Source organism: Rhipicephalus microplus, unplaced genomic scaffold (assembly GCF_043290135.1).
Source record: "Rhipicephalus microplus isolate Deutch F79 unplaced genomic scaffold, USDA_Rmic scaffold_371, whole genome shotgun sequence".
Classification (NCBI taxonomy): Eukaryota; Metazoa; Arthropoda; class Arachnida; order Ixodida; family Ixodidae; genus Rhipicephalus; species Rhipicephalus microplus.
In genome coordinates, this window is record NW_027464936.1 from 45,001 (window position 1) to 57,500 (window position 12,500).

At 61.0% G+C, this 12,500-nt stretch overlaps 1 non-coding gene across 1 annotated transcript; it reads right to left on the reverse strand.

Moving 5' to 3' along the window:
- Positions 1-1,157: 1,157 nt before the first annotated feature.
- On the reverse strand, positions 1,158-2,972 carry LOC142794072 (small subunit ribosomal RNA). Its single transcript, XR_012892044.1, has one exon. It is a non-coding gene; the product is annotated as a small subunit ribosomal RNA (ribosomal RNA).
- Positions 2,973-12,500: the final 9,528 nt, after the last annotated feature.

The following is a 12,500-nucleotide window of genomic DNA, read 5'->3' on the forward strand; positions in this document are numbered from 1 at the left end:
CACCAAAATGCCGATCCGGCTGCCTACTTTAGCCAACAGGTGGAGCCAGGCGCGCCGTACTTGCGCGGCACTTCCCACGTCCACCGAAGTCGGTGCCAAGGACCACTTTCGGCGCCGGAGCCGCGTACGAGCCTACTCGAGGCGGAAGAACGAAGCCAGCAAGGGCCTGGCCGCAAGTGCGTTCAATTGTCGGGACGTCCAAGTCCCTCGTTCTTCCGTGCTTCCTCTTTCGGCAAGTCGTTGCGGCACCTTCCCAAAGCGCGCAGACCCGCTAATCGCGACGAGCGCGACGTGGCCGTGCCGCCTTTCCCTCGGCAGCAAGCAAAACGCCTGGCAACGTCGACGCTCCCCTAACCGCGATCTCGCACCGTGTTTCGTGTGGCGAATTCAAAAGCCGGCCGGCGCTGCTGCAACCATTACGGTCGGTACGCATACGCCGTGGAGGGCGGGACGGTCATCGGAGCGTGCGGTTCCTCCATCGAGTACTGCGCACCTCGGCCGTCGCATCGCCGTGCCATGACCGGCCGCGCGTCAACGCGAACCGGTGCCAGCGAGATCCCTCGCCTGCAAGAACCGACCGGCAGCCTCCGTCACCCGAGGACGCGGAGGCGCTTGCCGCGGACGGCGGGACGGTATGCACTGGTGCACAGCGGACCCGTCACATCGCCAGTTCCTTGACCGACCGCCGACGCTTGTGCCGTTCCTCTCGTACTTGGCAGTCGCCGCGCGATTGTCGGGTCTCGTTCTTGCACGCTCGAACGGTCGGGAGGGCACTCGGCTGGCGTTTCGGGAACGCGCAGCCTCGCCTTCTACCGACGTAACCACGACTCGCCGTTCGCGCTCCGCCGCTCCTGTTTACAGTACTAGGCGGTCCCGCAGCGGTCGGGTCGCGCATTTCGAGCGCTTCGAGCCACGGTGCAGTGGCGGGTCGAAAGCCGACCTATGAGTGCGTTGCGCCGTTTGTACCCGCGTCCGCCACCTGGCCGACCGTCCAAGGTCGCGGTGTTGGCGTCCGCTGGGCGCAACAATTTGTCACGGGGTGCCGCTCCACATTCAGGCAGCCCCGTGGGGAAAAGCCGACCCCGCGTCCAAACGGGGTCAGCGGCAGAAAGTGTCGGGCGCAGACGCAGCTGAGGCGCTCACCCTTCACAATCCGTTAATGATCCTTCCGCAGGTTCACCTACGGAAACCTTGTTACGACTTTTACTTCCTCTAAATGATCAAGTTTGGTCATCTTTCCAACAGACCGGCGCAACCGAAAGGCCGCGCCGGACATCGGTCCGAAGACCTCACTAAATCATTCAATCGGTAGTAGCGACGGGCGGTGTGTACAAAGGGCAGGGACGTAATCAACGCGAGCTTATGACTCGCGCTTACTGGGAATTCCTCGTTCAAGGGGAACAATTGCAAGCCCCTATCCCAATCACGAAAGAAGTTCCACGGGTTACCCAGTCTTTTCAGACAGGGATAAAGACACGCTGCTTCCTTCAGTGTAGCGCGCGTGCGGCCCCGGACATCTAAGGGCATCACAGACCTGTTATTGCTCTGTTTCGTGCGGCTAGGAGCCGCTTGTCCCTCTAAGAAGGTTGTAAGGTGCTGGGAACCCCGCACCTATTTAATAGGCTAGAGTCTCGTTCGTTATCGGAATTAACCAGACAAATCGCTCCACCAACTAAGAACGGCCATGCACCACCATCCACCGAATCAAGAAAGAGCTCTCAATCTGTCAATCCTCCCAGTGTCCGGGCCGGGTAAGTTTTCCCGTGTTGAGTCAAATTAAGCCGCAGGCTCCACTCCTGGTGGTGCCCTTCCGTCAATTCCTTTAAGTTTCAGCTTTGCAACCATACTTCCCCCGGAACCCAAATACTTTGGTTTCCCGGAAGCTGCCCGCCGAGTCATTTGAGTAACTCAGGCGGATCGCTGGTTGGCATCGTTTATGGTCAGAACTAGGGCGGTATCTGATCGCCTTCGAACCTCTGACTTTCGTTCTTGATCAATGAAAACATTCTTGGCAAATGCTTTCGCAGTAGTTCGTCTTGCGACGGTCCAAGAATTTCACCTCTAGCGCCGCAATACGAATGCCCCCGTCCGTCCCTCTTAATCATTACCTCGTATTCCAAAAACCAACAGAACAGAAACGAGGTCTTGTTCTATTATTCCATGCAAGTTTATTCAGGCGACTCGCCTGCGTTGAGCACTCTAATTTTTTCAAAGTAAAAGCACCGGCCATCTCGAGGCACACAATGAAGTGCACCAAGAAAGAACCGGCATGATGTTCAGTCCGAGCCGTCGCATCGGGTAGATGCACTACTCGTCTGGAACTGAGATCCAACTACGAGCTTTTTAACCGCAGCAGCTTTAGTATACGCTATTGGAGCTGGAATTACCGCGGCTGCTGGCACCAGACTTGCCCTCCAATTGATCCTCGTTAAAGGATTTAGAGTGTACTCATTTCAATTACGGGGCCTCAAAAGAGTCCCGTATTGTTATTTTTCGTCACTACCTCCCCGTGCCGGGAGTGGGTAATTTGCGCGCCTGCTGCCTTCCTTGGATGTGGTAGCCGTTTCTCAGGCTCCCTCTCCGGAATCGAACCCTGATTCTCCGTTACCCGTAACAACCATGGTAAGCAAGTAACCTACCATCGAAAGTTGATAAGGCAGACACTTGAAAGAAACGTCGCCGGCTCGTGGCCATGCGATCAGCACAAAGTTATCCAGAGTCACCACACAATACGGGCCAAAACCCGATCGATCTTGGTCTAATAAAAGCACCCGTTACCCAAAGGGCTCCAGGCTCACTGCATGTATTAGCTCTAGAATTGCCACAGTTATCCAAGTAGGAAGAAACGATCTAAGGAACCATAACTGATTTAATGAGCCATTCGCGGTTTCGCCTTATTTCGGCATGTACTTAGACATGCATGGCTTAATCTTTGAGACAAGCATATGATTACTGGCAGGATCAACCAGGTAATCGTTCGACTGCGCGTCCGTCCTCGCCCTCGGCGGGCCGGACGCAGTCTGTGTGCGGCGGAGGCCACCTTCAGGCGCCCCAACACGCTTATTTTGCACTCCGAGATGACGGCGTTCGAGCTCGCTACGGCACAACCTTCCCGAAAGACGAGTGGGAGCCGTGCGGCAAGAAGCACGTTCATGCTCGCTCTTTTTCGTTGCATCGACTCGGTCGCGCCGTGCGGGTTGCCCAAGCCCGCTGCACTGTCGGTGGACCGGCCGGAACTAGCAACGGAGCCGAGACTGCAAAGCCGCCAGACGACGGGTCACGCCCGCGTCTTCGGCGCTTTCGCATCTGAATCGCCCGAGGACGACACGGAACACACCTCGATATCGTGGTAAAACGGCACCGTCCGACAACCAGCCCCTAACGCATCAAGCGGGTGAGGCTGCAGACGACTGCCGTGGATTCCCCTGGAGCAGACCCGAGGACACGCTTGACGAGGCCGAAGCCCGCCGCATATCAGACACCCGGTCGCTTTCGCGTACGCCGCTCACGAGAACCCCCACATAATAGCAGCGATAAGTACCCAGACCTCCTTGGGCCCTAATACGAGCGTACTCGAGAAAATTTCACCGCGGGTGTGCCCCGAAACGTGTGGCATGTTGAGCGTGCCACAAGTCTACGTCGCTCTCAAACCCGCCGAGGTCGTAGAATTTGCGACCCTACTCACGAAATTCCCACCGAGGATACGGCCGCAAACGTACCGCACCTTGGGTAGGCCACGAGTTTGTGCAACACTACGCTGACGGCACAGCACCGAGGTCGTGCGCGCACGCACGGGAAAATTCCGCCGCGGTTTCTGCCGAAAACGTGAGGCACCACGACTCTCCGCAAGTTCGCGTCGACTGCGAAAGACCGAAGTCGTGAACGACGTGTCCGCTACTCGCCGCCGACACGCTGGACACCAAACGTACAACGACTCGACGGCGTCGTAGAGGCCCACGACGCGGTTTTCCTTAACGACGTCTCGGCGTGGCACCGACAGGTTAGAACGGCCGACCAACGTTCCCTGTCCGCCGTTCGGCTCAGTCGAAGGGCTCGGCGACTTCGGCAACGCTGCGAAGCCGCACGGTGACGCACGCCATGTCCCCATTTTTTTTTTTCTTTCTGCGTCTGCCGGGGTGCCCCTATAATAGCAGCGATAAGCACCCAGACCGCCGTGGGTCGCTCGCCCCGGCTGACGTGGTTTTTCGTACTCCTGCGGCGGTCGCCGTCAAGCACGTCCAAATACGCTACTTTCGTGGGCGCATTCACGCTCTTTCGCTTCGCCGGAGTGCCAGCACTCACTCTGCCAAAAACGGCGAACATCCGAGCGGCGGTTCCCACTTTTGCGTCGGCGTCGCAAACCCCGCCCCGGCAGACGAGGTTTGCCGTACTCGTGCGACGGTGGCCGGCGGGCACGTCGAAAGACGCCGATATCGTGCGCGAATTGGCGCACCTTGGCTTCACCGGAGTGCCGCCACTGACTCCTCCAAAAACGGCGAAGATCCGAGCGGCGCTTCCCACTTTCGCATCGGCGTCCCGAACTCCGCCCCGGCTGACGCGGTTTACCGTACTCGTGCGACGGTCGCCGGCGAGCACGTGGAAAGACGCCGATATCGTGCCCGAATCGGCTCCGTTCGGCTTCGCCGGAGTGCCAGCACTGGCTCGGCGAAAGACGACGAACATCCGAGCGACGGTTCTCACTATTGCGTACGCGTCGCAAACCCCGCCCCGGCAGACGCACTTTGCCGTACTCGTGCGACGGTCGCCGGCGAGCACGTAGAAAGACGCCGATATCGTGCCGGAATCGGCCCCGTTTGGCTTCGCCGGAGTGCCAGCACTCACTCGGCCACAAACGGCGAACATCCGAGCGGCGGTTCCCACTTAGCCGTCGGCGTCCCGAACTCCGCCCCGGCAGACGCGGTTGCCGAGCTCGTGCGACTAGCGACCGCGAAGCCGTCTCGCGACGCCGCTTTCGTGCGCGGCTCCCACTGCGACCTGGGTCACCCGAGGTCGACGAGCAAAAAAGAATGTCGAAAAAAATTTTTTTTTTTTTTTGCGTCTGCCGGGGTGCCCCTATAATAGCAGCGATAAGCACCCAGACCGCCATGGGTCGCTCGCCCCGGCTGACGTGGTTTTTCGTTTTCCTGCGGTGGTCGTCGTCAAGCACGTCCAAACACGCCACTTTCGTGGGCGCATTCGCGCTCTTTCGCTTCGCCGGAGTGCCAGCACTCACTCTGCCAAAAACGGCGAACATCCGAGCGGCGGTTCCCACTTTTGCGTCGGCGTCGCGCAAACCCCGCCCCGGCAGACGAGGTTTGCCGTACTCGTGCGACGGTGGCCGGCGGGCACGTCGAAAGGACGCCGATATCGTGCGCGAATTGGCGCACCTTGGCTTCACCGGAGTGCCGCCACTGACTCCTCCAAAAACGGCGAAGATCCGAGCGGCGCTTCCCACTTTCGCATCGGCGTCCCGAACTCCGCCCCGGCTGACGCGGTTTACCGTACTCGTGCGACGGTCGCCGGCGAGCACGTGGAAAGACGCCGATATCGTGCCCGAATCGGCTCCGTTCGGCTTCGCCGGATTGCCAGCACTGGCTCGGCGAAAGACGACGAACATCCGAGCGACGGTTCTCACTATTGCGTACGCGTCGCAAACCCCGCCCCGGCAGACGCACTTTGCCGTACTCGTGCGACGGTCGCCGGCGAGCACGTAGAAAGACGCCGATATCGTGCCGGAATCGGCCCCGTTTGGCTTCGCCGGAGTGCCAGCACTCACTCGGCCACAAACGGCGAACATCCGAGCGGCGGTTCCCACTTAGCCGTCGGCGTCCCGAACTCCGCCCCGGCAGACGCGGTTGCCGAGCTCGTGCGACTAGCGACCGCGAAGCCGTCTCGCGACGCCGCTTTCGTGCGCGGCTCCCACTGCGACCTGGGTCACCCGAGGTCGACGAGCAAAAAAGAATGTCGAAAAAAATTTTTTTTTTTTTTTTTTGCGTCTGCCGGGGTGCCCCTATAATAGCAGCGATAAGCACCCAGACCGCCATGGGTCGCTCGCCCCGGCTGACGTGGTTTTTCGTTTTCCTGCGGTGGTCGTCGTCAAGCACGTCCAAACACGCCACTTTCGTGGGCGCATTCGCGCTCTTTCGCTTCGCCGGAGTGCCAGCACTCACTCTGCCAAAAACGGCGAACATCCTAGTGGCGGTTCCCACTTTTGCGTCGGCGTCGCCAACCCCGCCCCGGCATACGCGGTTTGCCGTACTCGTGCGGCGGTGGCCGGCGGGCACGTCGAAAGACACCGATATCGTGCGCGAGTCGATGCTTCTTGGTCTCGCAGGAGGGCCGCCACTCACTCCTGCAAAAACGGCGAAGATCCGAGCGGCGCTTCCCACTTTTTCGTCGGCGTCGCAAACCTCGCCCCGGCAGACGCGCTTTGCCGTACTCGTGCGACGGTCGCCGGCGAGCACGTCGAAATACGCCGATATCGTGCCCGAATCGGCCCCGTTTCGCTTCGCCGGAGTGCCAGCACTCGCTCGGCCAAAGACGACGAACATCCGAGCGACGGTTCCCACTATTGCGTACGCGTCGCGAACCCCGCCCCGGCAGACGCGGTTTGCCGTACTCGTGCGGCGGTGGCCGGCGGGCACGTCGAAAGACGCCGATATCGTGCACGAATTGGCGCTCCTTGGCTTCACCGGAGTGCCAGCACTCACTCGGCCAAAAACGGCGAACATCCGAGCAGCGGTACCCACTTAGCCGTCGGCATCCCGAACTCCGCGCCGGCTGACGCGGTTGCCGAGCTCGTGCGACTAGCGACCGCGAACGCGTCTCGCGACGCCGCTTTCGTGCGCGGCTCCCATTGCGACCTGGGTTACCCGAGCTCGACCAGCAAAAAAGAAGGTCGAAAATTTTTTTTTTTTTTTCTGCGTCTGCCGGGGTGCCCCTATAATAGCAGCGATAAGCACCCAGACCGCCGTGTGTCGCTCGCCCCGGCTGACGTGGTTTTTCGTACTCCTGCAGCGGTCGCCGTCACGCACGTCCAAATACGCCACTTTCGTGGGCGCATTCGCGCTCTTTCGCGTCGCCGGAGTGCCAGCACTCACTCTGCCAAAAACGGCCAACATCCGAGCGGCGGTTCCCACTTTTGCGTCGGCGTCGTAAACCCCGCCCCGGCAGACGCGGTTTGCCCTACTCGTGCGACGGTCGCCGGCGAGCGCGTCGAAAGACGCCGATATCGTGCGCGAGTCGATGCTTCTTGGTCTCGCAGGAGGGCCGCCACTCACTCCTGCAAAAACGGCGAAGATCCGAGCGGCGCTTCCCACTTTTTCGTCGGCGTCGCAAACCTCGCCCCGGCAGACGCGCTTTGCCGTACTCGTGCGACGGTCGCCGGCGAGCACGTCGAAATACGCCGATATCGTGCCCGAATCGGCCCCGTTTCGCTTCGCCGGAGTGCCAGCACTCGCTCGGCCAAAGACGACGAACATCCGAGCGACGGTTCCCACTATTGCGTACGCGTCGCGAACCCCGCCCCGGCAGACGCGGTTTGCCGTACTCGTGCGGCGGTGGCCGGCGGGCACGTCGAAAGACGCCGATATCGTGCACGAATTGGCGCTCCTTGGCTTCACCGGAGTGCCAGCACTCACTCGGCCAAAAACGGCGAACATCCGAGCAGCGGTACCCACTTAGCCGTCGGCATCCCGAACTCCGCGCCGGCTGACGCGGTTGCCGAGCTCGTGCGACTAGCGACCGCGAACGCGTCTCGCGACGCCGCTTTCGTGCGCGGCTCCCATTGCGACCTGGGTTACCCGAGCTCGACCAGCAAAAAAGAAGGTCGAAAATTTTTTTTTTTTTTTTCTGCGTCTGCCGGGGTGCCCCTATAATAGCAGCGATAAGCACCCAGACCGCCGTGTGTCGCTCGCCCCGGCTGACGTGGTTTTTCGTACTCCTGCAGCGGTCGCCGTCACGCACGTCCAAATACGCCACTTTCGTGGGCGCATTCGCGCTCTTTCGCGTCGCCGGAGTGCCAGCACTCACTCTGCCAAAAACGGCCAACATCCGAGCGGCGGTTCCCACTTTTGCGTCGGCGTCGTAAACCCCGCCCCGGCAGACGCGGTTTGCCCTACTCGTGCGACGGTCGCCGGCGAGCGCGTCGAAAGACGCCGATATCGTGCGCTAATTGGCGCTCCTTGGCTTCTCCGGAGTGCCGCCACTCACTCCTCCAAAAACGGCGAAGATCCGAGCGGCGTTCTCCACTTTCGCATCGGCGTCCCGAACTCCGCCCGGGCTGACGCGGTTTACCGTACTCGTGCGACGGTCGCCGGCGGGCACGTCGAAAGACGCCGATATCGTGCCGTAATCGGCCCCGTTTGGCTTCGCCCGAGTGCCAGCACTCACTCGGCCAAAAACGGCGAACATCCGAGCAGCGTTTCCCACTTTCGCATCGGCGTCCCGAAGCCCGCCCCGGCAGACGCGGTTTGCCCTACTCGAGCGACGGTCGCCGGCGATCACGTCGAAAGGCGCCGAATTCGTGCACGAATCGATGCTTCTTGGTCTCGCAGGAGGGCCGCCACTCACTCCTGCAAAAACGGCGAAGATCCGAGTTGCGCTTCCCACTTTTTCGTCGGCGTCCCGAACTACGCCCCGGCTGACGCGGTTTACCGTACTCGTGCGACGGTCGCCGGCGGGCACTTCAAAATACGCCGATTTCGTGGGCGCATTCACGCTGTTTCGCTTCCCCGGAGTGCCAACACTCACTCTGCCGAAAGCGGCGATCATCCGAGCGGCGGTTCCCACTTTTGCGTCGGCTTCGCAAACGGCGCCCCGGCAGACGCGCTCGTGCGACGTACTCGTGCGACGGTCGCCGGCGAGCACGTCGAAAGACGCCGATATCGTGCTCGAATCGACCCCGTTTCGCTTCGCCGGAGTGCTGCCAGTCACGGCGCAGAAAACGGCGAACAAGTGTTTTTTTTTTTTTTTTCCTAGAATTTGTGTTATAGAAGGCACATTTGATATCGGACGATAATTTTCAACTTTATCACGCGCACCGATTTTCGTGTAGAGGTTTGCAAGTTTATGGGAATTTCTCCACTTGGAATAATGCGATTTAGTAGTACTACGAGAACTTCATGGATGTACTCAAGGGTACGGGGCAAGTCAGTTACGTCAACACCTGCAGATTTTTTACACTTCAAACTGAAAATTGTTGGTTGTGAGTCCTCGTGTGATATTAAAGGCCGATTCGCTAACACATAGAACAAAGAAAGAAAGGAAGAAAAAACGCCCGCGCTCGCTCAAGAAACCTGGGTTCGCAACAAGTGGCAACAACAAGCAACCGAGCGAGTGCGCCAAAACCCGTGGCGGCCGAACAAACGCGAAGTCCCAACCGCGTCAGCCGGGGCGGCACGGGACAGGAAAAATCACTTCAGCCGGGGCGGCGGGGCACCGAATAAACCTCGTCACCTCGTCGCAGGATAAAAGAGGAAACAAAAAGTCTAAACAGCGTCTGCTGGAGCGAATGCGTAATAAAACAACAACAACAACAAAAAAAAAAACACCCGCGCTCAAGAAGTCTGCAATCACCACAAAAGGCGACTGTGACCGAGCAGCGTCAGCCGGGGCCGTGCGGAAACGGAAAAACCGCGACTACCGGGGCGTGGAGGCACCGAAAAATCCACTTCAGCCGCGGCGAAAAAAAAAACAAAAAGAAAGACGGAGGGGGGGGGGGGAACCACGTCTGCCGGGGCGAAGGAAAAAAAAAAAACGCGTCTGCCGGGGCGAGCCCGGGTGCGGCACCACCGGGAAAACTGTGGCAAACAGACATGGCGATCGAGTGAGTGGGCCGCCAGCCAGGCTCAGCCAAAAAGTGCAAAGTCCGAACTGCGTCAGCCGGGGCGGCAAAAACCACGTCAGCCGGGGCGGCGCAAAAAACCGCGTCTGCCGGGGCGGCACGAAACCGCGTCAGCCGGGGCGGCGCGAAAACTGCGTCAGCCGGGGCGAAAGAAAAAAAAAAAAAAACGCGTCTGCCGGGGCGAGCCCGGGTGCGGCACCACCGGGAAAACTGTGGCAAACAGACATGGCGATCGAGTGAGTGGGCCGCCAGCCAGGCACAGCCGAAAAGTGCAAAGTCCGAACCGTGTCAGCCGGGGCGGCAAAAAACCGCGTCAGCCGGGGCGGCGCAAAAAACCGCGTCTGCCGGGGCGGCACGAAACCGCGTCAGCCGGGGCGGCGCGAAAACTGCGTCAGCCGGGGCGAGCCCGGGTGCGGCACCACCGGGAAAACTGTGGCAAACAGACATGGCGATCGAGTGAGTGGGCCGCCAGCCAGGCTCAGCCAAAAAGTGCCAAGTCCGAACTGCGTCAGCCGGGGCGGCAAAAAACCGCGTCAGCCGGGGCGGCGCAAAAAACCGCGTCTGCCGGGGCGGCGCGAAAACCGCGTCTGCCGGGGCGGCGCGAAAACTGCGTCAGCCGGGGCGAAAGAAAAAAAAAACGCGTCTGCCGGGGCGAGCCCGGGTGCGGCACCACCGGGAAAACTGTGGCAAACAGACATGGCGATCGAGTGAGTGGGCCGCCAGCAAGGCTCAGCCAAAAAGTGCTAAGTCCGAACTGCGTCAGCTGGGGCGGCAAAAAACCGCGTCTGCCGGGGCGGCACGAAACCGCGTCAGCCGGGGCGGCGCGAAAACCGCGTCTGCCGGGGCGGCACGAAACCGCGTCAGCCGGGGCGGCGCGAAAACTGCGTCAGCCGGGGCGAGCCCGGGTGCGGCACCACCGGGAAAACTGTGGCAAACAGACATGGCGATCGAGTGAGTGGGCCGCCAGCCAGGCACAGCCGAAAAGTGCTAAGTCCGAACTGCGTCAGCCGGGGCGGCAAAAACCGCGTCAGCCGGGGCGGCGCGAAAACCGCGTCTGCCGGGGCGGCACGAAACCGCGTCAGCCGGGGCGGCGCGAAAACTGCGTCAGCCGGGGCGAGCCCGGGTGCGGCACCACCGGGAAAACTGTGGCTAACAGACATGGCGATCGAGTGAGTGGGCCACCAGCCAGGCTCAGCCAAAAAGTGCTAAGTCCGAACTGCGTCAGCCGGGGCGGCAAAAACCGCGTCAGCCGGGGCGGCGCAAAAAACCGCGTCTGCCGGGGCGGCACGAAACCGCGTCAGCCGGGGCGGCGCGAAAACTGCGTCAGCCGGGGCGAAAGAAAAAAAAAAAACGCGTCTGCCGGGGCGAGCCCGGGTGCGGCACCACCGGGAAAACTGTGGCAAACAGACATGGCGATCGAGTGAGTGGGCCGCCAGCCAGGCACAGCCGAAAAGTGCCAAGTCCGAACTGCGTCAGCCGGGGCGGCAAAAAACCGCGTCAGCCGGGGCGGCGCAAAAAACCGCGTCTGCCGGGGCGGCACGAAACCGCGTCAGCCGGGGCGGCGCGAAAACTGCGTCAGCCGGGGCGAGCCCGGGTGCGGCACCACCGGGAAAACTGTGGCAAACCAGACATGGCGATCGAGTGAGTGGGCCGCCAGCCAGGCTCAGCCAAAAAGTGCCAAGTCCGAACTGCGTCAGCCGGGGCGGCGCAAAAAACCGCGTCTGCCGGGGCGGCGCGAAAACCGCGTCTGCCGGGGCGGCGCGAAAACTGCGTCAGCCGGGGCGAAAGAAAAAAAAAACGCGTCTGCCGGGGCGAGCCCGGGTGCGGCACCACCGGGAAAACTGTGGCAAACAGACATGGCGATCGAGTGAGTGGGCCGCCAGCAAGGCTCAGCCAAAAAGTGCCAAGTCCGAACTGCGTCAGCCGGGGCGGCAAAAAACCGCGTCTGCCGGGGCGGCACGAAACCGCGTCAGCCGGGGCGGCGCGAAAACCGCGTCTGCCGGGGCGGCACGAAACCGCGTCAGCCGGGGCGGCGCGAAAACTGCGTCAGCCGGGGCGAGCCCGGGTGCGGCACCACCGGGAAAACTGTGGCAAACAGACATGGCGATCGAGTGAGTGGGCCGCCAGCCAGGCACAGCCGAAAAGTGCTAAGTCCGAACTGCGTCAGCCGGGGCGGCAAAAACCGCGTCAGCCGGGGCGGCGCAAAAACCGCGTCTGCCGGGGCGAATGCAAAAAAAACAAAGAAAAAAGCCCGCGCTTAATCAAAAGAAAACAAAGAAAAAAGCTTGCGCTTAATCAAAAGAAAACAAACAAAAAAAGTTCGCGCTTAAGCCTGGCGGTGGAACCACCGGGGCAAACAGACCTGGCGATCGAGTGAGTGGGCCGCCAGCCGGGGTGAGCCAAAAAGTGCAAAGTCGGAACCGCGTCAGCCGGGGCGGCGCGAAAACCGCGTCAGCCGGGGCGGCGCAAAAACTGCGTCAGCCGGGGCGGCACGGAAAAACGAAAACCGCGTCAGCCGGGGCGGCACGGAAAAACGAAAACCACGTCAGCCGGGGCGACATCAAAATGAGGAAAAAAAAAAAAAACTGCCTTAGGACACCTGCGTACACTTTCATGCGTTTGGGCATATCTCTCTGTAACACGCGCGCCCCTCGTT